Genomic DNA, 14277 nt, shown 5'->3' with positions numbered 1-14277 from the left:
CAACACTATTGAATATACTTATACCACTGAATATATACTTAAAAGTGATTAAGGGGCTGGGGAGATAGCTCAGTCGGTAGAGTGCTTGCCTTGCAAGCACAAGGCCCTGGGTTCGATCCCCAGCACCCCCCAAAAAAAAGGATGATCCACAATATTAAAAATTTGATAAGGTAAAAGACCCTATTAAGATGATGAAAAGACAAGTTACAGACTTGTAGGGAGAAGATATTTGCAAACTGTATCTGACAACAGATTATATTTAGAATATACAGAGAACTCAAAACTCAACAGTAAAATGAAAAGTCCAATTGGAAAATGAGCAAAAGATGTTTCATGAAAGAGGATATATGGATGGCAAGTAGGCAAGTGAAAAGATGCTCATCATAAACCAACAGGGAAATGTGCATTTAACAAACCCAATGAGGGGCTGAGTGCAATGACTCATGCCTGTAATTCCAGCAGCTCAAGAGGCTGAGGCAGGAGGATCACAAGTTCAAAGCCAGCCTCAGCAACTTAGCGAGGCCCTGTCTCAAAACTTTAAAAAAAAGGGGGGGCTGGGGATGTGGCTCAGTGGTTAAGTGGCCCTGGGTTCAATCCCCGGTACCAAAACAAACAAAAAACCCAATGAGGTATCAGTACACATTAGAAGAGCTAAAATAAAAACAGTGATACCACCAGACTCTGGCAAGGATGTGGAGAAACTGGATCTCTTGTGCATTGCTAGTGGGAAAGTAAAGTGGTTCAGCCACTTTGCATAATAGTTTGGCAGTTTATGTTATCTTTTTGCAATTCTGGGAATCAAACTCTGGGTAGGCAAGTACTCTACCACTGAGCTAGAGTCCCAGCCCCAGGCAATTTCTTAAAAAATGGAACATATGCTTACCATATGATCCAGTGATTGCACACCTGGATGTCTTCCCCAGAGAAATGAAAGCTTATATTTATACAAAAACTTAATTTCACTAGCCAAAAATTTTTTAAAATCCCAGATATGCTTCAATAAGTGAATGGTTAAATCACCTGTGGTATATCCATTCCATGTGTTCCTGCTTGGCAATAAAATAGAATGCAGTTGGGGCTGGGGAGATAGCTCAGTTGGTAGAGTGCTTGCCTGTCAAGCACGAGGCCCTGGGTTCGATCCCTAGCACCGCAAAAAAAAAAAAAAAAAAAAAAAATAGAATGCAGTAATGTGGATGAGTCTCAAGGGCAGTGTGTGGAGAAAAACAAATCTCAAAGAGTTACTAGGCGAAGGGTACAAGGGGCCTCTCTATACTAAGTCTCTAACTTCTCATGGATCTTTAATCACTTCGAAAAACAACAAAGACTGGAACAAATCCACTACATCTCTTCAACAGACAAGGAACAGGTCTGGGGATGGAACTCAGTGGTAGAGCCTGTGCTTGGCATGCCTGAAGCCCTGGGTCCTATCCTTAGGGTGTTTGGGGGGAGGCAGACAGACAGACAAGGAAGAAAGGGAAGCCAGCATTATGAAATTTTTGCCCTTAGCCAGAACTGAGTTATGGAACATCTAAAGTATGTATTATCTTACTTTATAGACAATCAGCCCAAGGCATGTAGATGTAGAACTGTTTCAAATCAACGCTGTCTGACCCTAAAGCCTCTGTTCTTTTAGGGAACTAAAGTGTATATGAGCTTTCAAGGTTGAGTGCTTAAAGAAGAATAAATAGTCACAGCAAAGAAAAATTTCAGGGCTAGGAGGGTAGCTCAGTGGTAGAGCATGTTCTTTGCAAGCTGGTTTCCATTCCCAGCACAAAGAGGGAGAGAGGGAGGGAGGGAGGGAGGGGGAGAGAGAGAGAGAGAGAGAGAGAGAGAGAGAGAGAGAGAGAGAGAGAGAGAGGAGAGAGAGAGATCTGCTTTGCCTGCCAAAGTTGCCACCATCTCAGAAGCAAGCCCTGTGTACTTTATTTCATTCATCACCAATTGAGTGGATCATCATTCTGTTTGAGATCATTCACATAAGCTAATTAAAACAAACACCTACCTTCTGAAAGCTTATGTCCTTCCTTAAGCACCACTTTTGTTCTGTGGTGGCTACCGAACGAAGTTAACCTCCGTGGCTGGTGCTTGAGCGCTCCTGGTTCTGCCCAGCAGCCTCCATAATAAACGTTTCCTCCCACTGCTCCCCATGTGGGCAGTCGCCTCTAACTGAACTAGTTTTCACTGCTCTCGGTCTATCTAGATTCTGTCCATCTTTCCCAACCCATGACATGGTCTCCATCTTCACTGTCCACAGTCAGCCCAACTACTCCAACCTCTGAGGGGTCCCCCTTCCTCACACCCAAAAGCTTAGGTCTTAGGCTAGAGATGTGGCAGAACACTTGCCTAGCATGTGTGAGGTCTTGGTTCCATCCCAGCACCACGACAAACAAACAAAACTTAGGTCTATCTAGCACACAACAAGCACTCAACACAGACTAATTGATTAAGTCACTGTGAACTGTCACATACGGTCTTGCACTGATGCTAAAAGTGCATGTATTAGTCCTGCTTTTTAGATAGATGATAAGTGTCTTTTTATTTTTTGTATTCTTAATAGCCCTTAGCCCAATTTGTAACTGATTTTAAAATAGTCACTAATAATGAAGAGTCTACAACTGGACACCAACCTTAACTTGCTGGTCAGCTCTTTTGAATAGTGCAGGTCCACTTGCCATGTCTTCCTCCTGTTCCTCTTCTTTTGGGGAGAGGTTTCCTCACACAGTTCCTAAGATATGACTCTTTTAACGATGAGCCATCTCTCCTCCCTCTGGGAGTCCATTTCCTTCAGCAGTCATACCCTTCCTTGGGGGGCTGACTTGGCTCCTTTAGTTTCAAGTTCACATCTGGAATGAACTCAGATACCAGTGCTCACAGGCATGGTCATCCATCTCTAGGGATGAGCAAATTAGGAAGGAGCTGTAGAAGGTGTAACTGAAAGAATTAGTTAGTGGCTGGGGAGCAGGCTGGGCTGTTGTGATGAGTGGGTCTGACCTCCTGGTTATTCATAAATAACACACACTGGGCTGAGGCTTGAGGGAGACATGCCAGAGGGAGGAAGGTGTTAGTGAAACACAGATGACTGCAGAACAAACTTGTGGGAGACAGTGGGAAAATCTCATTCTATTACTCCCAGTTTCTTCTGAGCCAGGAGGATCTTGAGGACCTCTGCTCAATATGGTGGCATGCTACCATGAACAATTCAGAGCAAGTCTGGCAAATTCCCAGGAATCTGGGCCACCGTGCAGAATTATAAGAAGATGAAAATGAGGTCTCTCTAGTTTTTTTTCTCTAAGGCAGGGGTCAGCAAACTATGTCTCCCCAGCTGCTCTGTTAAGGTACATCCTGCAATCTAAATGACTTACATGTTTAAGTGGTGCGGGAATTGTTTTTTTATTTATTTATTTATTTTTATTTTTTAAGAAAAATACTTCATAGCTTGTGAATATTGTACTAAATTCAAATCTCAGTGTTTACAAGTTGTTTTATTGCCTATAGCTGCTTCAGCACTATGATAGCTCAGCTGCTTCAATGCAGAGACTGGGCTGTGAAACCTATAACCAAGATGGGTTATGTAATTCGAGGTACAATATTAACATGTGAGTCCATTGTTATAAATATTGTTAAAGGGGTTGGGGTGTATAGTTCACTTAGCATATGTGAGGCTCTGGGTTCCATCTCCAGCACCAAGAAAGATTAAAAAAAAAAAAAAAAAAAAAAAGAATTCCATAATGGTCACAATTGAGTGGTCAACCAAGTGTGAGACCCTCTGACCCTTAGGTCCTGCCAAACTGCTTGTGAAACCAGCCATGGTTTTACTATCTGACTCTCTACAGAAAAATTTGTCAACCTGTGCTATTGGAGTTCAAACACCAACAACAAACTTTTTCTTTTTTATTATTAATGTCAATCTCCAGTAAAAATCTAGGGGAAATTATTAAAGGATCTTTGGAAACTTTGAAAAGAAATTATTAAATATTAGGCCCCATTATGGGTTTATTAAAAATAAATTATTCCAAATTAGTTGTACTTTTTTTTTTTTTTTTTTTTTAAATAGAATCATCTAAGGGGTGGGTGGAAGGTGACTATAGAAAGCCAGGCAAGGAAATGCCATAGGTGTCCATCTTATTCCTTCCATTCAGTCAGTCATACCATATTTATGTCAAAATATCAGGAAAAAAGGAGACATTTCTTCATGCTGAAAAATCATGTTTAAAGGTGTAAATATTTCTTTTTTTTCCTGTGGTGCTGGGAATTGAACCCAGGGGTGCTTTACCACTGAGCTATATCCCATCCTTTCTATTTTTTATTTTGAAACAGGGTCTCACTAAATTGCCTAAGTTATCACTATACTGCTGGCCTCTAATTTGTGAACCTCCTGCCTCAGGTCCCTGGGATTGCTGGGATTACAGGCATGCACTGTTGCACCCAGCTATTTCTAAGTCTTCTTATTTCTCAGATATCATAATAGCTTATTTGAAAGTATTCTCAGTTTAAGAGATGGGCTGAAAGAGTACTTTATTATTTTTTTTATGTTTTTATTTTTACAGACTGCATTTTGATTCATTGTACACAAATGAGGTACAACTTTTCATTTCTATGGTTGTGCATGTTGTAGATTCATACCTTTCATCTAATCATATATATACATAGGGTAATGATGACTGTCTCATTCCGCCATCTTTCATAGCACCTCCCCCTCCTCCCCCTCATTTCCCTGTATGTAATCTAAAGTTAGGCCTGGGTTCGATCTGTGGCATCGCATTATAAAAACAAATAAATAAAGGTTAAAATCCTTTAAAAAACAAACAAACAAGCAAAAGCTCTAGCCATCAATTTACCTTTCTCCCTTATCCCCACTTTCCATCTCTAGCCACCATTATTATTATTATTATTGGGACTGGGAATCAAAACCAGGGCCCCCCACATGCTAAGCATGCACCCTACCACTGTGCTACTATCCAGTCAACTTTTATTATTTTTTAAATTAATTTTTTACATGACAAAATTTATATAACAGAGATCCAAGATGGCAGACTAGAGCAAGGCTGCGTTTCTTGTCGCTCTGTAACTCCGGTTTCAAGCAGAGGATATCTGTTTCTTGGTGAGGCAGTTTTTGCTGCTTATCGATCCCCTGCTGTTTACCCCATTTGTCTGCTGTGGTCACCTGCAGTCTGCCAGCATATTGATGCCTTTTTTGAGTGCAGATTGCTCACTGTCAGGCGTCTATCATCCGCCATTTGCCTGCCTCTCGCCTGTCTATCGCCTGCCTTTCACCCACCCATCACCCACCACCCGAGGTTCACCTCCCGATCATCTGACAGCTGCCAGCAGACTGACCGCAGACCGCCAGTGGAGCACCAGCTGCCTGCTGTTGCCTGGAAGTTCACTGCCACAGTACCTGCAGGTTTGGTTACACGTGGCTGCCGCCATTTTGAGACAACAGCCAGGCCCCAAAGGACCCCTGGCTGGACTGACTGACCCCCGTCTCCAGGATCCCTCAGCCTGACCGATCACTCCCTGCCTCTGGGGCCCTCACATCGACTGACTGCTCCCTGCCGCCAGGACCCCCAAACCAACTGACTGTGCCCTATCACCGGGACCCCAGACCGACTGATTGCACCCGGCCTCCAGGATCCCACAACAACACCAAACACACCTGACCTCCAGGACCCCTGCCTGACCAACCGCATCCCGCCTCCAGGACCTCCTGCTGACCACGGCCACACCCTGAGCTGCAGCTCCCCATTTGCCAACACATTTCGAAGCCAGAGCGGCCATCTTGGATAATCCTGGAAGCCGTAGCTCCGATCTTTAGGTGGGGCAAACCCCATCCTGAGACGCCTGCTGGAGGCTTGAAGCTCATTGTCAAGTACCTCTCATGCATCAGGCCACTGAACTCTGGGAGGTTTCATTACTATATGACTGTTACACTGTAGATTTTCTTTCTTCTCCTTATTGAAAAAATTTAGGTTTTTATTTCTTTACTTTTCTTGCTCTCTTTTCCTTTTGTTTACCTGTTTCCTCAGAGTCTCTTTCTCCCTTTTTTGCATGCTAACATCCAATTTCTTTTGATTACACTCTCACCCTTTCTATTATCTAGAACTTCTGTATATTCTTTTCTTATCCCATTAACAGCCACTTTCTGCATCCCTCTCATCCTCTTTGTCCTCTATTTGAAACTGCAGACCTTGTTGCAAATTTGTTTGTTTTACTGAAGATAATATTTGAACTCATTCTGTTTATTATGACAATTTTTTTTATTGTAAACAAATGGGATACATGTTGTTTCTCTGTACATGGCGTAAAGGCATATCATTTGTGTAATCATAAATTTACATAGGGTAATGCTGTTTGATTCATTCTGTTATTTTTTCCCTTCCCCCCCAACCCTCCCACCCCTCTTTTCCCTCTATACAGTCCTTCCTTCCTCCATTCTTGCCCCCCTCCCTAACCCTAACTCTAACCCTAACACTAACCCCTCCCACCCCCCATTATGTGTCATCATCCACTTATTAGCGATATCATTCGTCCTTTGTTTTTTTGAGACTGGCTTATCTCACTTAGCATGATATTCTCCAATTTCATCCATTTGCCTGCAAATGCCATAATTTTATCATTCTTTATGGCTGAGTAATATTCCATTGTATATATATACCACAGTTTCTTTATCCATTCATCAATTGAAGGACATCTAGGTTGGTTCCACAATCTGGCTATCGTGAACTGAGCAGCTATGAACATTGATGTGGCTGTATCTCTGTAGTATGCTGATTTTAAGTCCTTTGGGTATAGGCCAAGGAGTGGGATAGCTGGGTCAAACATTCCAAGTTTTCTAAGGAGTCTCCACACTGCTTTCCAGAGTGGCTGCACTAATTTGCAGCCCCACCAGCAATGTATGAGTGTACCTTTCTCCCCACATCCTCGCCAACACCTGTTGTTGCTTGTATTCTTGATAATCACCATTCTAATTGGGGTGAGGTGGAATCTTAGGGTGGTTTTGATTTGCATTTCTCTTATTACTAGAGATGTTGAACATTTTTCCATATGTTTGTTGATTGCTTGTAGATCTTCTGTGAAGTGTCTGTTCATTTCCTTAGCCCATTTGTCGATTGGGTTATTTGCATTCTTGGTGTAGAGTTTTTTGAGTTCTTTATAGATTCTGGAGATTAGTGCTCTATTTGAAGTATGATTGGCAAAGATTTTCTCCCACTCTGTAGGCTCTTTCTTCGCATTGCTGATAGTTTCCTTTGCTGAGAGAAAGCTTTTTAGTTTGAGTCTATCCCCGGTATTGATTCTTGCTTTTATTTCTTGTGCTATGGGAGTCCTGTTGAGGAAGACTGGTCCTAGGCCGACATGTTGAAGCTCTGGACCTACTTTTTCTTCTATAAGATTCAGGGTCTCTGGTCTGATTCCGAGGTCCTTAATCCATTTTGAGTTTAGTTTCATGCATGGTGAGAGATATGGGTTTAGTTTCATTCTGTTGCATATGGATTTCCAATTCTCCCAGCACCATTTGTTGAAGAGGCTATCTTTTCTCCATTGCATATTTTTGGCCCCTTTGTCTAGTATGAGAAAATTGTATTTATTTGGGTTTGTGTCCATGTCCTCTATTCTGTACCATTGATCCACCTTTCTATTTTGGTACCAATACCATGCCGTTTTTGTTACTATTGCTTTGTAGTAGAGTTGAAGATCTGGTATTGCGATACCCCCTGCTTCACTCTTTCTACTGAGGATTGCTTTAGCTATTCTGGGTTTTTTATTCTATTATGACAATTTTGTTATTGTCCTCATAGGGGCTCTTTGGTCTAGGATTGCATAGTGTCTGAATTGGGCATTGCTAATATTGAGCTCCCCTTAAAGAAAGGGTTTTGGAAACCTATAGGGCCACTATAAACCTATAGGGGGAAATCTGCAATACCCCAGATCTGCACTGCTAGAGGGGAAGATACATGAACAACATGAAAAAACAAGGGAAGAAAATGATCCAAACAAATCTAGATTCTATATTAATAGAATCCAGTGACAGTATGTTAGAAGAAATGTCAGAAAAGGACTTCAGATTATACATGATTAAAATGATTCATGAAGCAAAGGATGAGATAAGAGAGCAAATGCAGGCAATGAATGATAATACCAATAAGCAGTTGAAAGAGCAACTGCAGGAAGCAAAAGATCATTTCAACAAAGAGATAGAGATTCTCAAAAAAACCAAATGGAAATCCTTGAAATGAAGGAAACAATAAACCAAATAAAAAACTCAATGGAAAGCATCACCAAAAGACTAGATCACTTGGAAGACAGAACCTCAGACAATGAAGAAAAAATATTGAATCTTGAAAATAAAGTTGCCCAAACAGGGAAGATGGTATGAAATCATGAACAGAATCTCCAAGAACTATGGGACATCATGAAAAGACCAAATTTAAGAATTATTTGGATTGAGGAAGGCACAGAGATACAAACCAAAGGAATGAACAACCTATTCAATGAAATAATATCAGAAAATTTCCCAAACCTGAAGAATGAAATGGAAAATCAAATACAAGAGGCTTACAGAACACCAAATGCACAAAATCACAACAGATCCACACCAAGGCACATTATAATGAAAATGCCTAACATTGAAAATAAAGATAGGATTTTGAAGGCCGCAAGAGAAAAGCATCAGATTACATATAGGGGGAGACCAATACAGATAGCAGCCGACTTCTCAACCCAGAATCTAAAAGCTAGAAAGGCCTGGAACAACATATTTCAAGCTCTGAAAGAACATGGTTGCCAACCAAGAATCCTATAGCCAGCAAAACTAACTTTCAGATTTGAAGATGAAATAAAATCCTTCCATGATAAACAAAAGTTAAAAGAATTTACAAATAGAAAGTCTGCACTACAGAATGTTCTCAACAAAATATTCCATGAGGAGGAAATGAAAAACAACAATGTAGGTCAGCAAAGGGAGGAACTACCTTAGAGGAAAACCACTCAAAGGAGAAACCAAGCCAACTTAAAAACCAAAAATAAGCCAAATGACTGGGAATACAAATCATATCTCAATAATAACCCTGAATGTTAATAGCCTAAACTCATTAATCAAAAGACATAGACTGGCAGAATGGATTAAAAAGAAAGACCCAACAATATGCTGCCTGCAAGAGACTCATCTCATAGAAAAAGACATCCACAGACTAAAGGTGAAGGATGGGAAAAAACCTACCACGCACATGGACTCAGTAAAAAAGCAGGGGTTTCCATCCTTATATCAGATAAAGTGGACTTCAAGCCAAAGTTAGTCAGAAGAGATAAAGAAGGACATTTCATACTGCTTAAGGGAAACATAAATAAGGAAGACATAACAATAGTAAATATTTATGCCCCAAACAATGGTGCATCCCTGTACATCAAAGAAATCCTTCTCAATTTCAGGAATCACATGACCACAACACAATAATTCTGGGTGACTTTAACGCACCACTGTCACCACTAGATAGATCTTCCAAACAAAATCCAACCAAAGAAACCATAGAACTCAATAACACAATCAATAACCTAGACTTAATAGACATATATAGAATATTCCATCCATCAACGAGCGGTTTCATTTTCTTCTCAGCAGCACATGGAACCTTCTCGAAAATAGACCATATGTTATGCCACAAAGCAGCCCTTAGGAAATGCAATAAAATAGAGATACTTCCTTGTGTTCTATCAGATCATAATGGACTGTGAGTAGAAATCAATGACAAAATAAAAAACAGAAATTACTCCAACACCTGGAGACTAAATAATATGCTATTGAATGAAATTTGGATAACAAAAAACATCAGGGAGGAGATAAAAAAAATTCTTAGAGGTCAATGAGAACGATGATACAACATATCAAAATCTCTGGAACACTATGAAAGCAGTACTAAGAAGAAAATTCATTGCATGGAGCGCATTCCAGAAAAGAATGAAAAGCCAACTACTAAATGACCTAACATTACAGCTCAAAGCCCTAGAAAAAGAAAAAGAGATCAAAACCAAAAGTAGTAGAAGACAGGAAATAATTAAAATCAGAGCTGAAATCAATGAAATTGAAACAAAAGAAACAATTCAAAAAATTGACAAAACAAAAAGTTGGTTCTTTGAAAAAGTAAACAAAATAGACAAACCCTTAGTCACACTAACAAAGACAAGGAGAGAGAAAACTCAAATTACTAAAATTTGTGATGAAAAAGGAAATATCACGACAGACACGGAGATACATAACATAATGAGAAGCTACTTTGAAAATCTGTATTCCAACAAAATAGAAACTACCGAAGACCTTGACAAATTTCTAGAGACATATGGTCCTCCCAAACTGAACCAGGAGGACATACACAATTTAAACAGATCAATATCAAGCAATGAAATAGAAGAAACCATTAAAAACCTACCATCCAAGAAAAGCCCAGGACCAGACGGATTCTCAGCTGAGTTCTACAAGACCTTCAAAGAAGAACTCATTCCAATATTTAAAGTATTCCAGGAAATAGAAAAGGAGGGTACCCTACCAAACTCATTCTATGAAGCTAATATCATCCTCATACCCAAACCAGGAAAAGACACATCAAGGAAAGAAAATTTTAGACCAATATCCTTGATGAATATAGATGCAAAGATTCTTAACAAAATATTGGCAAACCGTATCCAAAAACATATTAAGAAAATTGTGCACCACGATCAAGTGGGGTTCATCCCTGGAATGCAAGGATGGTTTAACATCTGTAAATTGATAAATGTAATCCATCATGTCAATAGACTTAAGGATAAGAATCATATGGTTATTTCAATTGACACAGAAAAAGCGTTCGACAAAATACAACACCCCTTCATGCTCAAAACACTAGAAAAAATAGGGATAGTAGGAACATACCTGAATATTGTAAAGGCTATTTATGCTAAGCCCATGGCCAACATCATTCTTAATGGAGAAAAACTGAAACCATTCCCTTTAAAAATGAGAAAATTATTTTTAATGGACACTTAGAAATTCAAAATGTTTTTCACACCACCAGTTTAGTATAGTTCACTTTACCTTGACAAGATCAATCAACCACCTGTGCTGTAACCCCAGCAGCTCTGGAGGTTGAGGTAGGAGGATTACACGTTCAAAGCCAGTCTCAGCAACTTAGCAAGGCCCTAAGCAACTTAGCAAGACCCCATCTCAAAATGGGCTGGGGGATGGATGTGGCTCTGTGGTTAAGTACCTCTGGATTCAATCCCTGGTACCAAAAAAAAAAAAAAAAAAAAAATCAATCAACAAACCAATTCCAGCAGCTAACAATCCCTCCTTCTCTTCGTCCTTTCACTGTCTTCTTCTTTGTTTTCTTTTTCAGCAATAATGTATATGAGAGCTTAAAGGATTAGAGCAGAAGAGCAGTGAGGGAAATTCTAGTTTCCATTTTGAGAAGAGGATTAATGTACTTAGCCCCAACCACTTATGGAATTCCTTTAAAAATAAATTTAGAATTTTCAACTGCAGTTCTTCCTATTCATTTATGAAACGGATGCTATTGAAAACAAAATGTTCTGAATTTACTACCTTGTGCTTGGTGTGATGTCAAACCCTCTAATCCCTGTTTAGAACCCAACATATTCTGATGTAGGATATATTGGAATGCTCTTCTTACTTTTTTATTATCTGCTTCTTGCTCTGTAAAGGCAGGTACTGTCTACCTTATTCAGAACAGTATCATCGGTATTCAGGCCATGACCAAAAATAATAGTTACTAAGTAAATATCTATTAAGTATTGTCTCACAGCTAATAAATATCTGTTTCCCTGTTTAAAAAAAAATTATATAACATGAAAGTTACCATACCATCACAACCATTTTTAAGAATACACTTCGGGGGCATTAAGTACATTCACAAAGTTGTGCGACAATCACCACCATCCCTCTCCAGAACTTTTTCATCTTCCAAATTTAAACTCTGTACCCATTAAATACTTCACTCCCCATTCTCTCCTCCTCTAGCCCCAGGCGCCCAGGACTTACGTGAGGTGCCATGTATAGGCAGAAAAACTGCTATCTCTGTGAATCTGCCTCTCCTGGGTACCTCAGGTGAGTGGAGTCACACAGTATTTGTCCTTTTGTGTCTGGCCCGTTTCACTCAGGCAGTGTCTCCAGTGTTTCTCCTGTTGTAACACATGTCAAAGTTTCAGTCCTTTTAATACTGAATAAATCTCCATTGCATGTATGTATATACCACAGTTTGGTTCTTCATCTGTCCACAGACACCTTTTGGCTATGGTGGATACTGCTGCTGTGAACGTGGGTGTATAAATACCTTTGAGAATCTGCTTTCAATTCTTCTGGATGCATACCCAGAAGTGGAATTTCTGTATTTGATTTTTTTTTTTTCCAGGCACTACCATACCATACTACATCCAGAGAAGATGTGGAGACTGTGGAAAGCAGGGGAGGAAGAACCTGGGCTCAGGGTCAGGAGAACTGGGCTTCAATCTGCCTCATCACTGCCAGTCAGTGTGACTCCACATAAGTGGACCTCAGTTTCCTCCACATTCATGGAACACATTTTTATTGAACATCTAGGATTCCCCAGACATCTCCTATGCCCAGGGATATACTGATGGACAAAACAGATGTGAGGCACGGTTTCATTCAGCACTGGTGTGCAATGTGGACACTGATCTCCAGTAACAGAGATGAAGGACTAGCTCAGTACCTAACTCATCATATGCACTTAATGTATAGTTCTTTTCTTTCTCTTTAACATGGCAGCTGGGGGGCATGATGATTGAGCAAGAACATGCAATGTTCTTTTAAAAATAACCTCCTCCTGAGGTGGTCATATACATAACTGCCTTCTAATTCTCATTTTTAAAATCCAAAGAGGGTCACTGCAAAAAAAAAAAAAAAAAATTCAAGCAAATACCAGGGGTGCTTGGTATGAAAGTAGGGGAGCAATGAGACCCCATGCAGGGTGGGAGGGCTCTGATACTTGAGTTGACCATAAGGGGCAGGGGTTGGGGATGGCAAAGTAGGGACCTGTGTGGGCCACCGTTTGCTTTGGTAACTAAAGTAACTGACAGTTAACAGTGATTGTGGCAAATCTGGAGACAAACACATCTCAGCAAACCTTAAAAGGCGTCTCCAAGAGAGCTGGTGAAAGATGCAGAACATAAATACTGGGGTTTGGGGCAGGAAACTCCTCCGCCTACCTGGCCCAGCTGCAAACAGCTGGGTTTTGTGTCCTGGAGACCCAGGAAAAATTCTTTCCTGGCCCTTCTGGGAACAGATCCGACCTTGAAACTGCCCCCCGCCCCCTCATCCACACCCCAACAGGGAGAACTCAGACCCACAGGCCTGCGCCATGCCCACCCCTGTGGTTTCCTGATCCTGGTCACTCTCCTTATGAAGGAAGAACATTTTTGTGGTGGAATCTTTTTAAGTAAAGGATAAAGAAAATAAGGCAAGGGCTGCCCGGCTGGGGGTTGCAGACACTGTCCCTGAGGAGCCCTCTTAGTGGGCGGGTGCGGCCAAGGTGGGCAGAGGTGCAAGGAGGGCAGGCGGCTCCTGGGGCATTTCTTCCCCTGGCCGTCAAACGCCAGTGTGAGCAGCCTCTCCTCCCCTCCTCCCTCTCAGGAGGAGGAATTCAAAGAAACACCAGGAGGAAGTAATTACATTTAATAGAAGCCCTGGCTTGAGACACGGATTCCCAGCCAAGAGTATTTAGTGGCTATTTACAGAGACACTTGCAAACACACGTAGTTGGGGAGGCGATTCCAAAGGTGTTAGATGGAGTCCCCAGGGCCCCAGCCTCTGATCTTCCAGGTGGTAGGGACTCCAGGGGAAGGTGTCTGTGCTCCCAAGAGGTTATGCTGACTTGATTAGGAATTTGGTGGACAGTCCCAAGCTGTGTGGAAGATTTTTAACACCTTATAATAAAAGCAGTATTTTTTTTATAAAGGCAGAAAGATCAGTGGGTGTCCCTAAATCCTGTAGTCTCTGAGGGCTAACTGGCCAGAAAGAAACACTAGGGTGTGTCCATGGTAACTAAACCTGTCTCTGTTCCTTACCATCATGCTGTCTTGAGGTCTTTATGTTTCCCTAAGGTCAAGGAATTCAGAGGCTTAGCAGATTGAATGCTGATGTGTAGACTAGGATGGTTCCTCTCCCAAGTCCACAGGGCCAGAGATGAGGAAGGCTCCTGTCCTCAGCAAGCTCAGACCAGTGTGGGGTCATGAGACACTTCCAAGTTCAATGACATAAAATCACCAGAGATC

The sequence above is a fragment of the Sciurus carolinensis genome, chromosome 4, assembly GCF_902686445.1.
Source record: "Sciurus carolinensis chromosome 4, mSciCar1.2, whole genome shotgun sequence".
Lineage (NCBI taxonomy): Eukaryota > Metazoa > Chordata > Mammalia > Rodentia > Sciuridae > Sciurus > Sciurus carolinensis.
Note: the sequence above shows the minus strand (reverse complement) of the source record.